The sequence below is a fragment of the Falco biarmicus genome, chromosome 8, assembly GCF_023638135.1.
Source record: "Falco biarmicus isolate bFalBia1 chromosome 8, bFalBia1.pri, whole genome shotgun sequence".
NCBI classification, from domain to species: domain Eukaryota; kingdom Metazoa; phylum Chordata; class Aves; order Falconiformes; family Falconidae; genus Falco; species Falco biarmicus.
In genome coordinates, this window is record NC_079295.1 from 63,117,088 (window position 1) to 63,136,331 (window position 19,244).

The 19,244-nt window shown below is 42.8% G+C and overlaps 1 long non-coding RNA gene across 3 annotated transcripts in view; it reads left to right on the forward strand.

Annotated features, from left to right (window-relative positions):
* Positions 1 to 1,377: 1,377 nt before the first annotated feature.
* The window catches only part of LOC130154401 (uncharacterized), a 33,424-nt gene continuing 15,557 nt past the window's right edge, over positions 1,378 to 19,244 (forward strand). For 2 of the 3 annotated variants that reach the window (XR_008823727.1, XR_008823730.1), the window contains exon 1: positions 4,855 to 5,087. This is a non-coding gene — a long non-coding RNA (uncharacterized LOC130154401). Of the gene's footprint in view, positions 1,808 to 4,854; positions 5,088 to 19,244 lie in introns of those variants that run through there. The other variant, XR_008823732.1, reaches the window with a different exon arrangement.

Below are 19,244 nucleotides of genomic sequence, written 5' to 3' on the forward strand. Positions count from 1 at the left end.
GACAAGCTCTAATAGGTAAAATATATTTATCGTTTGCAACTGAAACATCTCGACCCAGCTAAGGCAAGGGCAAAATCTCATGTCTTCTTTCTACCTTGCCTTTCCTTCACTCACGTGCGCCCGGGTAGAGCAGCATTTTGCGTTGGTGTGGAGCATGCTCCAGTTTTGTTGGTCTGCGACAGAAAAAAGGGTCAAGCAGTCACTCAGCCATTTCCCTACTCGATTCACTCTGCCCATCTTAATCTTGCACCATTTTAAGTGTTTATTTGACTTCGTGCATTGATCTAAATGTACTTAAAGGATTCACTGGCAGCTGCCAAAAGATTGCTTTTAAAATACCAACACAAAATTGACTCCCTGACGTTGCAATATTTAGGTTGCTTTTGAATGTCTACATGCTTTTCTGGAAATGTTTCCAGCTGTTAGGACTGGAGACTCCCTTTTTCCCCCTTGGGAAGCAAGTAGCGAAGGCACTGCAGTCTGCTGACTGGGGCCAACATCCTGCTTTTTCCAGGAAAAGAGGATAATCTCTCTCGAAAGCCTTTATCAGATGTCAGGAGCTAGAGTGTGAAATCCATTTTGGAGGAGACTGGGCTCTTTGGATAACTCCCTGCACATACGGCACAAGCCATCGCAAAATCTCCCAGAGCAGTTTTTGGTTTATCCTTTGTTTGGAAGATACCCTCTCCTTCAATTTTTGTCAAGTTGTAAGACCGTCTCTTCAGGCCATTTTCACTTAAGTCTTTTCTTTGTTCCTGATACAAGTAACAGTTCAGATTACTAAAGGACTTTAAAAGATACCTATTTTTCAGTTGATGTGTTTTGTTCACCTCTTGCTGTTGGAACTGGACCAAGAAACTGGCATTGTGTTTAATATTTCTTATTACTTTCACTGTCAGGTTCTCAGGCGCTTGCCCAATGCTGAAAGATCTGAGTTTCAAACAGGAAGGAGCATGTTTATTTGTTTACAAAAACACTTTTCCAGGGCTGCATCCTGTGGTCATACAATCATCCAAGTAGTCCCTGCTCTGATGAGTCATGCCTCTAAATTAAAAGGACCTATGAAGACGGATTTGCAGAATCACACTCATTGCTTCCACAACCGTTTTTCCATAAACCACAGGGAAAACGATGTTGATTTTCGGGTCCATAAAACTTTATTTTTACCAAACAAAAGTGCTGGGTACCTTTTTTCTTTGACAGCGTGCTTTCCATTGTAACAAAATCCTTACAAGCCAATAGAAGTAGCCCCTTGCTGTACATTTTGTACAATTCATATAAAGTACACTTTGTGCTGGAATTCGTGTTTGTACATTGGATGGAACAAAGTACAGGAGAAATCCAAATATTGTTCTTTTAGCTCAGGCCCTGCTCAGACATGCTATCCAGGCTGCAGCTGAGCCTGGTTAAGAGGTTGTTACCCAGAACCAGCTTCCAACTACTTCTTCCCTTCTTGCACATCTTGCACCGAATGTGACTGCACTCCATCAGACAGGGCAGCATAATTCCACACGTAGGCACTCCCAGCCTGGTTCTGTCCGAATGAGCCAGTTTCTGAAAGACAGCCTGATTGTTAAAACCGGACTAACAAAAATAATTTCAAAAAAACTGGGTTAGATAGATCTGAATGAGTATCATGCTGATAACAGGGCTGGATGGCAGCAATGAGCTGCTGAACTGAGTGACAGGCTGAACCTGGTTTTAGTTGCCGCGACCTGGGACATCTGAATGGAGAGCTGCTGTCTCTGGATGCTCAAGAGGGCAGTGAAAGGACCCAGACTCAAACTAGAGGCTGCTTTGCTGAGAGGTATCTGTGCGGCTGGTGCTGCTGGGGAAAAGAGTTTAGGATTATTGTGACAACCTTGGCTGCAGCTCTTTCTGTGATGCCCACATTAGCCCATCAGACTTCTGCAGAGCAGAGCCGGAGGCTGCAGCAGTCTCTTGCCTTACACGAACATGCATTTGAGGCCCATGGCAGGAAGCCCTCCCTGAGTCTCTGCAGCCTGATCACCTCCTTCCCAGTGCCAGAGCTGTGCAGAGAGAAAGGGGGAAAGAAATGGAAACAGCTGGTGAGAAGTGAGACTAAAAGGGAATTGTCAAGATAATGGTGGTAGAATAAGGTGGCCAAAGGAAAATTATTCCAGTGTCTAAAAGCCACCCATATCATGTGGGGCATACTGACCGCTTCTGATACACACAGCATCACCCCAGACCCATGGCAAAGGGTGTCTTTCTCTGCACTTACTAGTTGGTTTTTTTTTCTTCTGAACTTTTTTTTTAGTTTAATATTGTTGCCTGCTGTGAGAAAGAAGAAAAATAACTGAAGAGTTAAGGGGAAAAATGAAGCAGGGAAAAGAACATGGGACTAGGAGGGGAATGCTGAATTTATAAATGTTCACACCACAATTATTGAAAGGAAAAGGAGGAAAGAACCGAACATACTTACAAATCTGAATTCAGCAAGGCAGAGCTTTCTGCTAATGAATGCAGAACACTTCAATTTACTGCTTGGAATAGATTTTTATTTATTTTGCAGATATTGTTTCTTTCAGATCTTTACTGATGACTTTCTTGAGACACACTGACAAGCCAGGGTGAGCTTGTCAGCATCATACTTCTTTGTACTTCAGAGTGAAAAATGAAAGAAAAGTGAGGAAAGGTAAAAGCGGAAGGGAGGCTTGTATTCCTGCATCGTTTATGCCACCCCCTTTATCCTTGCCATTTCCCTCTTGCCAACAGTTTCATCACTTCCCCTAGCTCAAATGGATGTGGGGGACCTTGTGCGAAGAACAGAATGGTTGCTCCTACCTACTTCCTTGCACTTCTGAAGTGGCTACAAAGAAACCAGATTAAAGCAGCATTAATAGCTGTGCTACAAATCCTACCATATTAAGCCAGACAATTCTCAGAGTTGTTTGGGGCTTGCTGAACAGAAGGGGTGCCTTTGAGTTGAACTACATGTTTCAACAGTATGTTGTTCTGAAAAGTGTTGTATATGTGCCGACATCCGCTGTTGGCATGTGTACAGACTGAAGCTTGCCAGCTCCTCCTAATCTGGAAAGAGGAGACATGCAGTGTTAAATACATGTGTCATCACTAGTCACCCCCCCTCCTGCCTTCCCCCCATTTTTATCATTTGGTTGTGCAATATACTTGAACCAAGTCAGCCCATTTAGTTTAGATGAACTTAGGCCAAATAACTGTACTGGAGCTGACTTCAGAGGCTCGAGAGGAGTTGCTGGAGCAGCTCTTCCATAAGTAAATGCAAACACTCTGTTATGCTCCTTAGACAAAGGGCCTTTGGTAGGGTTGCAGTAGGGGGGAAGGGAGGGAGAGCCCCTAAGAAAACAAACAGACTACGCAGCTCATTGCATCACGTGACTTTTGACTCCCATCATTTTAAATCTTACAGGCAAAACAGCGTCAGGCTTAAGCAGGGCTTACAAAGGGGACTCCAAGGAAACCCACGCTGCAAGGGATGGTTTTGGTGACTCAGTAGGTGACACGGGTTCTTGTGAGTCAGGACTGAACTGGTGTTCTTGCATGATGTTAGTACACTCAAACTTAGGAAGTTTTTTCAGACTGAAAGCCTGACTACTTATGCCGTAAGGGTCCTGGGAGATTTTTGCACTCATACAGATGGCGATTCCAATCTCGTTCAGTTCAGTTATATTAATTGTGTTTTCCCTCAGTAATTGCTTTGTGTGTTGTCAGTTATTGCCCCCTTCAAGGCTTTGACCATGCTCTATACCACAGCCCTGAAGCGGGACTGTAGCTGGTTGTGATGCACCTTTAACTAGTTAGCTGGAAGCGAACACCTGGGCAACCACAGCACCAGCTGCTCAGTATTTAGGTGGAGGTCTCACAGCTCCCTCCTCCCTCCTTTCTCCTGACGATGGCTGCAACACCGGTGTTATGTGAGCTTGCTCATTTACAACAAGCCTGTGTCTGTCTGCAGGGGCTGTAGGCATACCTTTGGGTTTCAGGGCTGGCTTAAGCTGCCTTGTGTGGCTCTGTGCTGTGCCCCCAGCACTTTGCTGATCTTGGGGTATGCTCAGGAGTTACACGCAACTCTCTTTTGTGGTTTTTTTTTGGTTTTTTGTTTTTTTTTTTTTAATGTGGCTTTGGTGTTCCTTATCTTGTCCAACAAGTGGGCTGATAACAGAAGCCCTGAATACAGCCAGGAGCCCAGGATACATTTTGATGGATCCTGGTCCAGGCTTCAGCTGTTGAGACCCTCAGTTTTGGACTGATGTGTATGGGAGTTTGTGTCCCTAATTCTGTGGTGACTCTGTTAGTTGTCTGCTCATGATGTGTGTGGATCCAGGAACAATGCAGTAGTAGCAGATGATGTGTTTCTGAAGGCTATGGCGATGTGGAAGGTGTACAGTTGCAATAGGTAGCTTGGTAACAGATAAACAGAAGTGGCCAAGAGTTTTGGAGACTAGAGAAGAAAGTACAGAAGCAGAGACTTTATAAGGACAAGAAGAAAAAGTACTTAAAAATGTGATAGTCTGTTTTAATGGCTAAACATGAATTATGTTATGTGATGCTTTCATCTTAGTGTAGGTTAGCATTCCCCAGCTTTTTATATTTGTATATAAATATTTTTCTTGAAGTAAAGTCAACCTAATTGGAAGTAAGAGCTATTCTATGCCGTTTATTTTAATACTTTAATATATTTCCCCTAGTTAATCATTGCTATTTCTAAATATAAATTTCCTTTCCTTTTCTTTCAAGTCACTTAAAATGAAAGGGCCTGCTTTACTCTTTGACCTTCTCTAACAAGCAGACCCTTGAAATGCAGCATTTCCAGAAAGCAAGCTGCAGGAACAACAGATGGGTTTAGTAAATTACAGCCTGCAGATGAATTGTATGAGGAGTCAGTTTGGGATGGAGGCTTAAAATACACAGAAATTTTCTATGCTGTAGCTTGTTTCTTGCTGTCAGACACTGCCTGGTAAATGCGTAGCTTGTGTGATGTTGGCTTTCTGTTCTGATTGATTTGTAGAAGCCGTTCCATCCCAAATTACCAGCTATTTGGGTCTCAGCCTGCAATCCTACTCAGCCAGGAGACTGTCCTCTAGGTACGTTTCAGTATTTTGCATTTCTTTTATTTGCTAAATCTTTTCTGACAGACTACTTATACCAATCAGCAGATTCTAAAACCTGTTTGTGATTTTCCAGGGATTTAATAGACAAATTAGTGCATGTGTATTTGCAGGACAGGTGACTCCTAAATGATAAAAATGTAGTTTATAATCAAAGTGCCTTTCTTGTAACAATAATCTCAAGCTAGACATTTGCTTATCTTCCAATGTGTTAATCCTTTTCAGGATTAACAACTTTTACTATTTTTTTAATTTTTTTTTTTCCCCAGAAGCATGGTCTTGGTTCTGCAGACCTTGCTGACATAACTAAGTCTTACTGAGTTCATGAGGTGTGATTGTGGGAAGGACTGTGGGAATGGATGTTCACCTCAATAACTTTCCTCTATGTGACTTAGCTATTGCTCTGAGGTTTGAAGCTGGTACTGAATTTGATACAGAGCAGCAGCAGTAAGTTGTCATTGTGATCAAATACAAAGCTTCTGTGGGGAAGAATAAATTATTTGCATGGGTGTGATGAACGCTGCTTGAAGGGAATTTGATAAGTTGCATGTTGAGCACTGGGAAAATTTCTGCAGACTATCTATGCTGCTCTTCACGGTGTCAGAAACTTAACGTTGAAAGGAGATCATCGTTGGCTCTGGTTATTGCACAGTATTATCAAAGGTCTTCTGAAATGAATATATCTAAGAGAGCATGGCAATCAGTACAAGATCGGGTAGGCTCAGGATGTTTTACATAAATAAGGATTTATTTCTACTTTCATATTCATAAGATGGTCAACACATTTTACTACCATTTCCTATGCTGTGTCTGAGTTTGCAGTCCTTGAAGTCACTTGCATTTAAATTGCTCGCGTGACAGACTTCAGTGAAGCCCTGCATCGGGGTTTTGCATGGAGCCAATGTTGTTCAGTATGGGACTCGCAGGAATAGTGTCTGCTTGAGCTAAAATATGATTCCCTTTTGTAAGGAAAAGATGCATAATGGTAATAATGAGGATGGTAATGACAAGAACCTTGTTAACACTTGGGAAACTTGCGTAAAATATTCTCAGGGCTGCTTTCTGCTTGCCCGCTGTGGTATCAGCAGCTGCGGTTCACTATTTCCCACTGCCTTGGTCCCCAGCCCGTACCGACTAGGGACCTCTTGGCGTGCAGCTCTGCTCCCATCCCAGGCATGCCCTGGCTTCCTTGCAAAGGGAAGTAGTGCGCGTCAGGGAGGGCTGTGCATGCAGATCTCCTCCTGAAACAGCAACGGTGTGGGGCAAGGGTGTGTACCCAGGGACAAGGATTGCAGGGAGCATCTGCCCAGCAATGTAGATACTGCCTCTAGGGAACCTTCCTAAGGAAGAGTGTCTGGCATTTTAAATGCTCTGCTTGCAGAGCAGGTCTCAGTGCTACAGTATTTAATGTGCTGGTAGCATCCAGTGGCCAGGCTACAAATGCCATGCTTACGCTTGGTAATGGCATTACAAGACTCCGCAAAATTTCCCCATAGCTCACAGATCCAAGCCGGATTGCTTCTATGAGAAACAATGACACAATACAAACTTTAACAATTCCAGTAAAACAGCAACCCCAGCCTGTACATGTGTGTTTTTTCCAAGGCAGACACTGTGAGTGAAAAGGCAATCTCTTTTTTTCTTTTTTTTTGTTTGTTTTGTTTTCAAAAGATCCATCCCACAACAGTTATCTCCACAGCAGCATTCCTAGGGCTACTCACGTGTGAAAGGGCTGCAGCAACGCACAGTAACTGGAATAGTTTTTCTGTGACATGATTTGTTACTGCTCTAAGATTGTGGCTTCATAATACGAGTTGTTGATGCAGAATATCAGTGAGTTGTCACAGTGATCAAACAAAGTCTTTTTCTTAAGCCACTCACAGCAAGGCTACATAACGGTTTAAGATCTGAAAGGTCCAGCTGAAACTCCACAGAGAACTGCTTAGGGAGGCAGAATGTAATTACCGATGTTGGAGTCTGGCCAGGTTTCCAAGGTTAGCACCTTTCATCTCGACATCAAATCTTTAATGACCACATGTGGTAAAGACATTTGTTCAGCATCTCGTTTGGGAATATAGCATATCCAGAGTTACTGTGCCCCTGTTGTCATGCTGGAGTATTGGTTCAGTATTGGTCTAAGGGAAATTTGCTCCCAAAGTTGCCAGTAATTCTTCATGGGCAACGACACGTTTCCTCTGGAGACTCCCATATGAGTACAATCAGGACCTACTGGTCTGATTTTTTTTTTTCCTTCCTCTAAATGATCTGGTCCTCTGTCCTTCTTACAAGCTAATAGTGAGCACTATAATTACCCTTATTTTCAGGTTGCCAAATAAAGTAATTAGAGAAGTAGGCATTATGATTTTGGAAAGATACATTAGAAAATGAAGGGGAGTGATGACAGCATGTTCTCGCAGTGCCAATTAAAACACTGCTGAGGAGATTCAACGCTGCTTCCGGGAGAACCAAGCAGGCGAAAGAGATTCACAGGGATTCACTCAGAAGGACTGCAGAAAGGCTCCTAAGCATATGGCATATGGAAACGCAGCCAGGGGAATAACCTATAAAGTGACTTTCTTGAGCACGGCATACCACTTAGAAAGCAGGTGGAACAATCTGAAGCATCTTTAAAGAAGATACTTGTTGTGACATCTGAGGTGGTCTAGCTGAAGCAAAGGATCATTAATTGCATTTACCTATTAATTAGTCTGTTTAGACTCTATCAAAGACTTCTTTTTATGACCATTGAACACATTAAACTTTCCACTCTAATTTCTGTTTAACTGTAACTTTTGCTTAAAAAAATAATCTAGGCTATGAAGGTTTGAGGCACGTTGAATGAAAGCACAAAAAGAATGTGTGCGTGTGGGCCAAGGAGATCGTGAATGCCTCATAGTATAGTGAATACAAACTGCACCCAGGCTGTAATTCTTAATGGATGTGGAGAAATAACCTCTTCCTCAGCAGCAGTTTTAATTGCTGAATGAACAACTGGTTCCCAGTATTCTCTCTTATAATGAACTATATGATCCTCGCCATGTGCCAAGGTGGTGCACAAGGCCTTGGTCTAAGTCTTGGAGTTTTTTCCCTTGATTGTACATCCATGATGTGAAGGTCTATTCCAGCACTTTACACCCACTGCCTTTTAGGCACTTTGCAGTGAAGGTATGTAAGTACTTCCATTTTACACATTGGAAAAGTGAAGTCTAGATGTTTCTTGTACAAAGTTAATCAGGAACTAAATTTCTTAGCTTCTCTTCCAACACTGATATTGGAACACATCACTTTAAAGCAAGGGGAAGTTGAGTTTGTTCATTTCTAATAATAGCACAGCATCTCCTGAGCTCTCTGGTGAACCTTGCTGGGTTCTGTACAATATATTGTCGTTCATATGAAATAGCATTTAAAGTGCAATAAAATTCTGACTTGTGTACTTAAGCCAGCCAGAGCTAAACGTGAGTTAAATTCTTTCCTTCACAAAGCCATTTTGTTTTCGGATTATTGACCTGTATCTGTTTCTTATCAGTCCAATTTGTAATCTGCTAAACAAGTCAGTTCCATTTCTGCCTGGCATCTGTCACATTCAAGCATGTATCTGCTATAGAGAGCTGTAATGCTCACAGGTGTTGATGTCACTCGCTATGCAATTTTGCAATGCCTCTTTGACTATGCCTCTGGGCTCAGTCTGTGATGGTGTTTCTCCTTAGTGGGTGTTAAAGAGCAGGAGTTTGGTGTTTTCTTGCGTAGAGTGTGACCACGTGCTATGGCAGTTTTTTTACAAATAAGTGTCATAAGCCAAGACAGAAGAGGTTTCTAAAAGCTTTGGCTGTTTTCCTTCAGGTATGTACATCCCATTTAGCCAAAGAGAAGCTACAGTATTATTAGCAGCAGCTGTAACCACTGCGTACCTCCCCTGATGAAGCACACCAACCTTGCTAAAGAGGAGCAAGAAGACTTCTGTGTTCTGTGCAGGTTTTGCTGGGAATGTCAGTAACTGTTCAGTCTTGATGTATTTTGTAGCAAGACACCATATTTTTTAGGAAAATATGAGCACAATGACTCTCTAGTACTAAATATACCAAATACAGAGGTGAAAATAATGGAGCCTGGGGCATCCAGGGCAATAGAGGTGATAAATCAGAGAGTTGACCATCTTGAGATACATCAAGATCATCTTGTCTAGTATAATAGAAGTATATGCTATGAGGCAGTTTTCCTTCCTTGTGGGTAATAAATGCATGCCTGTATCCAGACAATGTTTGGGATGTGGTCCCTTACAACCTCCACCAGAATCTGGTCATGTGCTTTGTTTCCCATCTTTCTGTCAGTGGTACTTCAGCATTTCAAAATGTCTGGGTGGGTACATTCATGGCTTTTTTTAGAAGTGATAATAAGAAGCACATGCTCTTCTTCAACTGGTGTTATTGCTACAGCTCGTTATGATCTCATGAGCATGCTTTTGATGCCATGAATAGCTGCGAGGCAAACCCGGAACCACTACTTTAAGTCCCCAGGAAAGGGGAAAAGTCTTAACCCTTTTTGTTTTAAGGTATTGGAAAGCACAAAGTTTCCACCTGATTCTCATTCCTAATGCTGAAAGCCCCTCAGCAGTGGGGAGGCAGCTGGTATGCCAAGACCCATGCTGGCTCCAAGGCACGGCTCTCCTGTTCCCCCACACTCCTTGCTCTGCCTTCTCCGGCACAGAGTATTTGGGGCTAAAAATGTCTGTTTGCTCTTTGCAGTCAATATTTTTGCCTTGGATTAGGAGGCTCTGGATGGGGTCTGGGGCAAGCCTCGCACTAGCTGTGGCCATGACATGGCAGCAGCCCTCTGCCAACTCCAGACTAGTCTTGTGGTGGGGCTTGAGTACCAGGCATGACCTGCCTTGGGCAGGCTGCCCACAGCTGCGCGGGCTCTGGCGGGGGCACTGCCATCTCGCAGGGCCTGGCGGGGGCTGAGGCTGGCGAAATGGCCGCCCTTCCCCTCCGGGGCAGTGCCCACCACCCCCTCAGCAGGAAGGCAAAATGGCTGATGGCCAGGCTGGGAGGAAGACTGCAAATACAGTGGCTCGTGGTGGCCCTGTTTCTCAAAGCCTTTAAACCTGAGAAGGTTAAATGCAGAAAAGCAAGGTATTTCTTGCTGGTTTTGGTGCTGCAGGGTTGGCTGGCAGGGCTGTGGGCACTCGCTGGGAGGCTGGCTCTTGCTGAGGAGCCACCTGTCCCTGCAGGGCCAGCGGAGGGGGAGGCCCAGGGACAGCCATGCCCCTCCGTCCTGCTGCGGGGTGAGCCGAGCCAGCCTCTCCCCCTCCTGCTGCCCCTACGGTGCTTGTGTTGGCCTCCTTCCATGTCCAGCGGGCTGCTGAATTGCAGTGTGGCGGGTGGCGTGGCTGGCAGCAGCTGCCACAGGAGGCCATGCCACGGAGGCCGTGCCATGGCAGACACTGTGGCTTGCTCCCTGACGGCCTGTGCCTGCTCCTGCACGGCTCCCATGCTCCAAATTTTATCCCGAGTCTTGTGAGAATCTATGAAGTCCTTGCTCCTGCAGTCCCAAGGTTTGGCTTGCTTTCTGTCCTGTTAAAAAAAAAAAACAACCCTACAAAAAATTCTAGTTTTCAGGACTCCAAAGAAAACCTTGGGGGGGAAAAAGGGCCCTGAAGTCCCAGCCAGAAAGGAAGAGAAAGCCTGAACATCTTTATCACTTTTGGGGCTTTTTAAATCTCATGATTATTTTTTTTTAATTGAATCTTTTTTTTTTTTACTTTCTGTGTGCAGTCTGACTAATGACTTTTGTAAACTTGTGTTGGCAGAACTAACAACAGCTTAAATAAAATGACTAATTGTTTTCATTCATCAGCTATTCATTGCAAGAGCAATTACAGTTTCAGCGTTCTGCCCCCAAATGATGGCCGGATCCTGCAGTCATGTATTATTTATATTACCTGTCTCCCTATTTACATTCTCTAGCACATAGACGGATCTATTCAGTGTCCAGGCCCCTTCTTGTAAAACCTGGTTGCTTCGGATTTGGGTCACAATTTAGGCAATCTAGTATACCTGCTGCTTCTCTTGATTCCAAGCAAGAAATAACTCAAGCTATGAGAATAATTTGTAATTTCTTCATATGGTGGTAGGTAGCTACTAAAATGTTAAGATGTCCTTACATTTTCTGTTAAGCTGAAATTCAGCACCAAAGGCAAGTTGCCATACTATCGCCAAGACATCAGATTCATTGTGTGAAGCATGCTAAATATTTCAGCTTGTTAGTAATTTTACTTTATCTTCCCATGTATAAGATTTAAGAATAAAAAGCCTCACAGCAAACCTCAGGTTTTCTAGGCAAAGCACACCCAGTCTGTGAAAAGAACCAGAAATTGTTCGATCTGACACTGTTAAATAAAAGACTAAACTTTCACCTACCTGCCTGTTTGACATGAGTTGTTGGACAGACTGAGTAAGCTGCTCTGGGAAGGAGCTCGCGTTCCCTGGTGCCCTGGGTAGGGGTGAAGGATGAGTCTCTAAAGGTCTCATCGTCTGGGATTTTGTCGTAGTTGTGTGGTTAGAAATCATACCAGGATAGAACAGCTCAGCAGGGATTCAAGTCCTCTCTTCTCCAAAGGTCCACTTGTGGTCGCCTACACTGTCTGCCTGGAGCACAGGGAGTGTTCAGCCTGCGGGAGCGGTGGGAGAGATGTGTAGGAATGGAGTCATGGTGCTATAAGCACCTCCATCTGTGAATCTTTATTGCTTTTCGTGCCACTTCACTGCAACATGGAAGAGGCACAGAAATTATCTACTTTGGCTGTAACTTTGAAATGAAATTGAGACAAAAGCCCAAATAAAGACAGCTTTACTGGATTCTGTTGAATTCTGGACGTGGATTGGAAATGGGCAAAAGGAAAACTGAGGCTTTGAAAATATTAAAATCTAAATAGGGAATTACTCATCTAATCCAAACTTCATCGCTTGATCCTATTTCTGTTACTTCAAATTACATTTGTGTGTGTGATACCATGAAAGGTACAGTATTCATTCCTGAGCCCCTTATCTGCTGCTTGTCCACGAAGCAGCTGTAGTTGATAGCAAGTAATTCATGGCAGGTGTGTGTATGTGTAAGGAGTCAAAGTGAAAATGGCAATCTTAACACTATATACATGGCAGATCTCAAAACACTTCACAAAGTGAAGGTGCCTAATTTAAAATCCTCCCACCACCCAATGTACTAGTTAAGAGGAGGGAGGTGAAGCATTTGTTTGTAACTGAGCTATTAAATGTAGGATTTGTGTCTCATAAAGTGGCAGCATTGCTTTTCAAGGCTGATTAGGAATGGTGACTAGATTTGGGTCCCACAGCCCTTGAAATGAATGTAAAACTCACTCCACTTCAATGGGAGACGGGTAGAGAAAGTTGTTCCTATTCCAGTATCTTCCCCTATGAGCGTCACAAGTAGTGTAGCCTTGAATTGCATAAATATTGTACCTAGGTTTTGAATATTCTGGAAGTAATCCTTAATGTTAATGGTAGCAAAGTGATACAAGAGGTATGAATCTCCTAAGAATTTAATTTTAAACACTGCATCTGAAAGTAATGCAGTTCTATTACAACATCAAAACTACTTTGCATATATATATACTTCTCTTTTTCAAGGCTGTCAATATGATTTATGAGCAGCAATTAACTAAACCTTTTAACGCCATGTGACAGAGGTGTTGCTGGGCCCACTTATGAGCTAGGCAAGCTGAGGCACAGAGGTGTCAAATGTAGCTTGGCAGCGATGCTATTGCAAAACGAAGACCAGAACCCAAGAACCCTGAATCATAGCCCCTATTCTAAGAGCTGTCCATTTATTGTTAGAAGAGAAGATCATTAAAATCCACTCCGCTTGCCTGGGAGACTTTAGGAACTTACACATGCTTTTAAATGCAGAGGGGTTATCTTTATTAAATGATGAATTTATTCTTCATTATACATAATGCTGAAGAAACATATCTAAACCATGGTGGAATGAGAATCAATATGGGTCAGTAAAAAAACATTCCTGCTGAAACAGACTTTTCCTGTCATTCAGCAATGTTTATATTCTGTGCTCCCATTCTGCCGCTCTACCTATGTAACATAAAAGCATTTTAAAAAGGTAAATGGCAGGTGGCTTGTAGACTACCGTACTTTAGTGCTTGTAGACCATGAGCTTCCTTCCTCTGCTGGTCAGCAGGACCGAGGCTGTATCAGCCTTCACTGTAAGGGGCAGGTGTGGGCTCTGTGTGCTTTTTGCACTTACAAAATAGTCTGGATTTGCAAATCCCTGTTGAAAGACTGGCCTCGGTGCTCTCGTTGGAAACCTCATAGGATCGTATAATGCTCCTGATGGGGGGAAAAGGTGTTTGGAAAAAGGCACTCCAGTCAAGGCAAAATTTCCCCCTACTTAGCTGAGGGCACAGCAGCACACAAACCTTGCAGTGTCCCTCAGACACCATGTTCGCTCTCAAATGCACCACTACTGCTGTGGCTGTAATGCTACTGAGGCAGTGCTGGAGTTATAGCTGAGTATCTGCTTGCAGTTGTGGTCCCAAGAGGGTCTGCAAGGTGTTCTAGATTGATAGAAGAGGTGCACTAAGTATCAGCTGATGCTGGAATCTGGATACGGCCAGGTATTTTGGAAAAAAAAAAAAAAAAGAAAAAAAAAAAAGAAGGATGTCAACCTCTACTTCACAGCACTATGTGTGAAAGAAGAAATTTATATCTCATAGCTTCCTACCTGCAAGTACATTCACATTAGTAATATGGTAAAAATTCCAGAAGATCTACTTTGCTAATTGTGGAAGGACAGAAACATGTGAAAACTTGATAAATACATCATGGGGACTTGCCATGTGTTTAAATCTTGGAAAGGGAAATGCTTTATTCACATCTGAAAGTAACAGCTATGTAGTAGTGGAAATAATACTTTTTTGTTGTTGTTGTTGTACAGAGGTTTCTGCCGCATGGCAGATGATTTAATCAGGGGGATTTTTTTAATAAAAAAGGAAAGTAGAATATAGATGTGGGTAATTAATTATAGGAGATCCTATTTCTGTTTTTAGCATAAATGCATTTGTTATTTGTAAACCTGACTCATTTTTAAAGACACACATACAAAAGTGGGCCCACATTCAGAATTATCCAGTTCCTTGTATGAGTGGTGCTTCATAAGCTGGTATCAAAATGTTCCCTGGTAATGGTCTGGGCTACCATGACAGTTATTGCTGCGACTGATACACATCAACTTTATGTTTATTTTCACATGCAACAATATCAAACTCAGAGCAGTATTTAACTTTTTGCAGATAAGTATTCAAAAGAGAATTAGGTAAAGAGATAATATTGCTGAAGATAACCTCAGAGATATAAACCTCATTCTCAAAATCAAAACTAAAGGCAAAATAAGTAGCCTTTTAGGACCCTGCAATCCAGCACAAACTTTGCAGCCCATAAGACTGGATGGTTTGACTATCCTTATGTTGTTCTGGACACCTGATTCAACTCAAAATTCTGCAAAATTGTAAGGCAATCCCTGCCTATTGTTTGTTTGGTGTGGGTTTTTTTGCCCTTTTTTTTTTTTTCTTCCTCCTCTGGCTGAAGGTGCAAAGCAAAATAGGTCTGTGGTCCTGCTCTCATTACAGCCTGTGAGAGTTTGCTTACACTGAAGTCACTGACAAAACCCTCAATAGCTTTAATGGGGGCAAGAACAGGCTCACCGTGATTTAGTCTAAACTGTTCAGCTCAAGGCAGAGAGACGGGGGCTCTTTGAAAATGACAACTTGTGGGTTTTGGAGAGGTCATTAACATATTTGTCATGGGGGAAAGAGGGTAAATAAGGAACTTGAAAAGAAAGACAGATATTAATTACGCTTCAGACAACATTGTTGTGTGCTGATGACATACTGTAGCTCTCCAGACAACTATAATTTGCAAGTGAACCCAACGAGTATGAGACTTTACAACAAGCCAAGCAATTAGTTCTTCCTGAGTTGCAAGAGTGACATCATGTGTGCAAAACATGCCTTCGCCTTCAGCTAACAACACGTACTCATTTATTCTTCCTGTAGGGTCACTGTTTGCTGTGAAGGCCATTAAATCATACCTCTGATGGATGCGCTAAGATTGAGTAGTGAATAAGGGTCCCTAAAGTGCAGATAAAGAATCATGTGTCCAAAGCACCAACTATCAAGAAAGGCAACTCCAATATCCTATAGCTGGCCTAAAAAAAGTTTTGTGTTCTTCTAAATGCCTTAAGTTATTTTTCCAGGGTCTCAAAAACTTGTCCTGTTAAAGGGATCTGACCTGATAAGTGGGGTTTTGGGGTTTTTTGTTTTGCCTGGAATTTGTCAAGACTTTGTCAGAAAAGGTGAGTGGTTGCTTTTATGAGGTTTTTATACAGAGTTCTGAAAAAATCAAGGATTTTATTTAACTAGGAAATGTAATAGAAATTAAATACTTGAATAGTGATAATACATATCTGGATATAGATTTCCAGTAGAGTGTGTGTGTGGTTTCATAGGCTGGATTATGTAATGTTTTGTGCTGCATGAGTTTATCAAAGAGACTATAAGGATCCATCTGGTACTCAAGGAGGAATAAATCATCTCATTGGTCTATAGAGACAATCACTTTTATTCTTTAATCAGATTCATAATCCCACTGGAGTCACACATACTACTTACCTGCAGTAAATTAAGCTCCTGCTTAAGTGCTTTGTAGAATCAAGAGCCAAAAAAAATCCCATGAACATTTTTCACCTCTTTTGTCTGTTTAGAAGAGTGATGCAAATTGGCATGTAGTGTTTGCTATTTTTGCTGGATTAACGAAAAAGAAAAATGGGATGTGAACCAGCTTGACTTTAGAGATATATTTCAGTGTGTGAAAAGCTGCTTTATCTTTTGAAGAAAACTGTTATTACAAATGCAAAATGAGCATTTCACCACTACAGCTTTTTCTAAACAAGGCAGTGGGCACGAAGATTTGCCAGAGCAGATGCAGAACAGGGCCACAGCTAGCATGGCACAGACAGCTGAGGCATCCTGCAACAAATGGGAGCAAGTTTCAACTCCTGCGGTGAGGTGCCAGACAGGGCTGTACACGTATCCTCGTTGCCTTTCCCCAGTCCTGATAGCATTTGATGCTCAGCGCTCGTTGCTCTCAGTAAACCTCTCTGTCCCAAGTTTGCTGTCCCCTGGCAAAGTAGATGGGAAAGTTCTTTTTGGCAGCAGCCCATCCAGACCCCTGATATTCTTGTGCTGCACTTTGTTCTGCAGAGCTGTGAAAGTCCAGGGCAATGACTTCAGTGCAGCAGGATATTTGGATCTAAACACCCACCCCAAGCTTTCAGCAAATAATCTATATGGTTCTCTTGTGTGTTTCTATCTCACATGTTTATATAGTCCCCAGAACCTTCTAAAATTTGAACCTGAGGAAAATAGAAACCTGTTCTCTGAAGCTAGCAGGATGTCTTAATAGGAGATGTTATTGCTATTATTAAGAATACTAATAGTCTTATGTTAACCAAAGGCAGGAACGAATGTCTTGCTGGATGGTGCCTTGGATTGCAACATGTCTTTATGTCCTTAGAAAGCTGTGGCAAAAACCATCCGAGCGAACTGGTAAAGTTGATGATGGCTGTTACGTAGAAAGCTATACAGCAGAGAGCTGTGTGGCCTTTTAGTCCCTGCTGGCGCTGAAGTTTCTTGGCATTTTTTCTGTTTGTGATAACTCATTCCAGCATAGAGAGGCAGATCACGTACAGCATTCAATTTACAGTTTTCTGCAGTGAAGTTCCTGTTTTGATCATGGCACTGAAGGAAGGTAGACATCCAACAGTGTGATGGTAAAAGTGCCAAGTGGAGCCCAAAGGGAGGAAAAAAAGAATTTAATTCTGTGAAAAAGTTTGAACCTTGTTCCACAGCTTCAACTGCAGGGGCTTTCCTCTTAACTGTAACCTGAGGATCCCTTCATCCGAGCCTGCTCAGTTAACTTTTTTATCTGCAGCTGCCAGCGTGGCCACAGATGTGACAGGGGGAAACCATTGGTTTTGGTGGTGTGGTCAAAAGAAGAGCAAGGCAAGTTTGCATGAGCTGCCTTTTTGCTGCACAGCCTGAAGAAGTGAACCTCCCAGAGAGCCAGAATCTGCCTGCTTTGTGGACCATTCTGCTTGAATTACTCCTCTGGCAATGCACCCCCTGAGCTAAAGTTTAATAATATAAAGCTGGTGACAAGCTGGTTTAGGTTTTAAGTGAATGGTTTAGATTAATGTGCTACATTTCAAGGGCAAAAATGTGTAAACTTGGTCTTTACTGAACGCTGCGCCACGTTCCATGTGTTGTTGACCTACCAAAATTGTACACCTTTTTTTTGCCTACCTGACATGCTTCTCCATGTACTGGAGAGACAGAGCTGGGACACTCCACATGTAAATGAACACTTCACAACCTACTTGAAGTCTCATAGCAAAACTGAGGTTGTTCAAGAATTGGGTTGGAAGCCTTCAATCTCAACAAAAAAGCATGTGTGAGCAGAAAGCGCAGCTATTACAAAATATACATTCTTGTCTCCTGTTTGCCTTGCCATATTGACACATGGTATATGGAAGAGGTGAAAGTTGTCTCTCCTCTCTTCTATATACACACATACATGTGTGCCTGCGTGCCCACGCACATACCCGCCAAGCTCCCCACAACAGCATGTAAGAGAGAATCTACTTGGTGGTTTTAATGAAAATGCAGTTTCATAGCTCTAATGATCAACAGCTGGGAACATGCATGCTCTTCTCCTTCATCTCTAGACTTATTTGAAAGATTTTTGTTTTGTGGCTTTACTGGGTGACTTTCCTGATGAACTGATTTTAAAAAATCATTTAATTTCTTCGAAGGCCATAGTGGTTACCATAGAAATACGTTAGCTGCAAAACAAGGAATAATTAGTTTATGTTTGTTCCTTTGTGTCTCCTAATTTCTTCCATTCAGGATTTTTAAGCGTATAATTAAAGGGATTATTCAGCTTTGTGATTCCCCCCCCCCCCCCAAATTAATTTAAAGACAAAACTCTGATGTCTGTAGAACATAAATAATAATGATTATATGTGGTAATTAGTCCAACCTGTTTGTCCACATAGCAGAAAACAATGTGTTTTCTGTCAGAAGGCTGCAATGCTGACTAGTGGTCACTCTCAGCTTGGACTGGCATTCCCAGTTATCTTTCTCATCCCTTATGGCTACTTGACTAATTACCCTTAACAAAACATGGTTTGGAAATGGGTCTCTCGAGAGCACTGCTGGCGACCTTCTTGTGTCATTCAAGTTCTGGGGCAAGCGAAATTTGACGAGCAAGGCATCGGCAGGCTCCAGAAGTCCCTGAGGTCAGGTGGCAATTGAGCAAGGATGGGAAATATTGCGACATGGGGTTTAAGGTAGTGATTTAACACCTCTGCTTGGCAGGATTTGCCGAGTAGGCAAAGTTCAGCCTGTCTGTGCAGAAGGGCTGAAACTTGCAGGACTTCTCCAGCAACACTTGCGATGGATTGGGCTTTTGCAAAACGGCAGTTTTCCCTGAGCACAGGAAGGGGTGTTGGAGCCCTTCAGTTCAGAGTCATTAGAGGTTAAATCACTTTGCAGCTATTTTCTGTTGGGAGAAATGTTCTTTCTTTAAACCTCCAAGGTGACTAAACAGGAATGAGAGTCTTATCCCAGAGCCACACACTCCTGTTCCCTTTCTCCAGTCCACTCACTCTAGAAATATTCCGTACTAGTTAAGGGAAAAACATCAAGAGCAGGGTTTGCGTGCAGCCTTGTGTTGCCCATCAGACCTGCGTGCCAGCTGGGATACTGCCTGTGCAAACCAGAGCTGTGGCCCTGTGCTCCCAGCATCCCGAACCAATGTCCTAACTTCTGAATTCTTCCATGGAAAAGGGAATATATACTGCCAGTACCTGATCTGGTAAGTGTATTTGATGACTCCCCTGAACAAAGCTTTCAGGAAATAATAACAATCTGTGTCACGGCTGTCGAAGGCTCAGATCTGAGTGGGGCTCGGAGATGCTTTGTCCTGGAGTGGGGGGCTTTGGCTGCGTGTTCGCTTAGTCACCTCAGCGGGATGGGAATTTTGAGCG